Genomic DNA, 2,808 nt, shown 5'->3' on the forward strand with positions numbered 1-2,808 from the left:
ATGTTTCCCTTTACCTGCGTTGCTGCCACTACCTGTGTTTGCTCGACTACCTGTTTTGGTCTTATTACCTGAGCTGCCTCTCCTGTCTCTGTTATTGTACCTGTATTGTCATGTACCGAGTTTTGCCTCTGGAGTTGAGCAGTCTGATTGCTTGTGCGAAGCGATAAAACGGATATCCATGTTGATGGTACCCTTTGCGCATCATCCCTCTTGTTCATATTATTAGGTCGTTTTTCAATTTTGATAGTCTCTCTGATTGTTCGTGAGTAAAAGTTTTCGTTGCTTGCTAGCATTTTTGTGTTATCAAAATTGATGTTATGTGCTGTTTGAAGTACGTGTTGGAAGAGAGAAGACGTGGTGACTTTTCGTCTTCTCTCTTCCAACAAATACTATAAACAAATTCTTGGTACACCAATGGGAGCTACTATTTCTCCTATTAGGTATAGCTCAATACGTAATGGACGATCGTTTCGAAAACATACTTCCCAAATTGAGTTTTAAAATTCCTTTTTTAAAGAAATATGTTGACGATGTCATCTGTGCAATACATTATGACAAATCTAATGAAATTCTTGATGTTGTCAATAGATATGATAAGAAGTTACAATTCACTATCGAAATAGAAAATAATCAGACCCTTCCTTTTCTTGATACAAGAGTTATTCGTAAAACTGATAATTCCTTGATTACAGATTGGTATGTCAAACCTACTAATCCAGGAAGATATATCAATTACTATTCCTTTCAAAAAAAATCAGTTAAAATTAATTTAATACTCTGTTTGAAAAAAAGAATAGACAAATTAGTTCACTCTTTCCTCAAGCAAAAAAATCTCAGACTTCTTAGAGACATATTGATCGATAATCCTTATCCTAGAAAACTTCTTAATAAAATAATTTTCAATACTGGCAATAATACAAATTCTGATGTGATTAACATAAATGTATGTAATGATATTTCACCTATCAATATTTCTTATAAATCTATACTTAACCTTGGAAATTTATCTTCAAATATCATAAAACTTTTTCATAATGAACAAAATATCAAAATATGCCAAAAATATGTTAAAACTATAAAGAATTTGAATACCAAATTGAAAGATAAAACTGATACAACAAAAAAGTCAAATGTGATTTATAACATTCCTTGTAACAATTGTAACTTGAATTATATTGGAACAACATCTAGAATTCTTAATGATAGAGTAACTTCACATAAAGGTGATATAAAACTCAATAAAAAATCATGTGAATTAGCACAACACTCTATAGAAACAGGTCATAAACCAAATTACTCTAATATCAAAATTTTACATACAAAAAAAATATTTCCAAACGCCTTTTTCTTGAAATGGTTGAAATTAATAAGTATATATAGTAATTTACTAGAAGTGCATCATAATGAAAGATGTATCAATCAATAACTCTTCCATTACAGTAAAAAATTATCAAATCATCATACCCATTGAAAAATGACATTTATGTGAAGGTATGACATTTGTCAAACCCACAAAAAATTGTATACATGTTAACTTTTAGGTCAATTTATATCTTCAATTTATTGTTTTTCATTCATTCTTACTGTAAGTATGATTTATAATGTTATTCAAAGACGAAAATATTCATTTTACTATATATATATATATATATATATATATATATATATATATATATATATATATATATATTTTTCTTGCTTCTATACTTATAGTAAATAATAATAAACCTAATAGATTTATTGTTCATATTGTTATATCTGATTGTATTTCTTTTTTGTTTTCGTTTTGTTTTTACATTTATAGTTATGTTACATATATTCGTCCTAATTGAAAAAAGGTTGATTGGGTAACATGTTCATTAAAAAAAAAACACTTGTTGTCTTGCAGACGTTTTGAATTTAATTAAATTTTTCTTCAGGGCTTGAAAAGTAGTTTTTTCGTATTGATAATCATTTTAAAAACCATCAGACATTTTAGATACATATTGAAAAAAAATAAAATAAAAAACATTGCAAAACAACCAAAATTTCCGAGACATTATCAACACGAAAAAACTACTTCCCGAGCCCTAAAGAAGAATTTGGTTAAATTCTAAACGTCGTCAAGAAAACAATTGTTTTTTAAGAAAAAATTGATCTTGTTAACCAACCGACCATTTTTTCAGAAAAATTATTGGATCACTAAACTAGTTAACATTTTTCCTAACATTTGATATTTTCTATAACTTATTTCAGATATGGAAGCGTACTTTGCAAAAGTACTTCTCGGCTGGAGAGCGGCGATGAGAATGAAATCGAAAGTCATCATTAGGCTATTTCAAAGAATGATACTCCACTTTTCAGTTGACCATGTTGCGCACGTTATAAACAAGGTCAAACGTGTTTTACCTGACTACCGGAGTCTCTTTATCTCGAAATCATTCATTCCATTGAGAACATTCAACATTGTTCACGATATACATAAATTTTGTTTATGTTCTCATTCTCGTTTCTATGATATTATTATCAGCCATACCTACTGCAATACTTACTGGTGTATATTCTTAGAAATAAATTTTATTTGAAGGAGTGAATGTTTATTACTGTTTTTTGTTTGTATATCTAATCTGAAAAATGAACATAGTGAAACCAATTGAGAATTTGCTGAAGTGTAATAAAAAGCAAACTAAAAATGTACCCTCAAAATTTACTGAAGAGTCAATAACTTGTAGATTCATAAGTTTTTCACTACAATACTGATTGTATTCAGTTTGTAGGCACTGTTTAGTGTTATATCTTACGCAGTACCTTTCTAGATGACTTTTCAGG

The 2,808-nt window shown here is 28.7% G+C and overlaps 1 long non-coding RNA gene across 1 annotated transcript; it reads left to right on the forward strand.

The window, feature by feature from the left end:
• Nucleotides 1-1,493: 1,493 nt before the first annotated feature.
• On the forward strand, nt 1,494-2,568 carry LOC141481503 (uncharacterized). The gene is made up of 2 exons (XR_012465025.1): nt 1,494-1,585; nt 2,236-2,568. It is a non-coding gene; the product is annotated as an uncharacterized lncRNA (long non-coding RNA).
• Nucleotides 2,569-2,808: the final 240 nt, after the last annotated feature.

Source organism: Leptinotarsa decemlineata, unplaced genomic scaffold (assembly GCF_025532065.1).
Source record: "Leptinotarsa decemlineata unplaced genomic scaffold, Ldec_3_MD MMD2_tig00000199_RagTag_RagTag, whole genome shotgun sequence".
Classification (NCBI taxonomy): domain Eukaryota; kingdom Metazoa; phylum Arthropoda; class Insecta; order Coleoptera; family Chrysomelidae; genus Leptinotarsa; species Leptinotarsa decemlineata.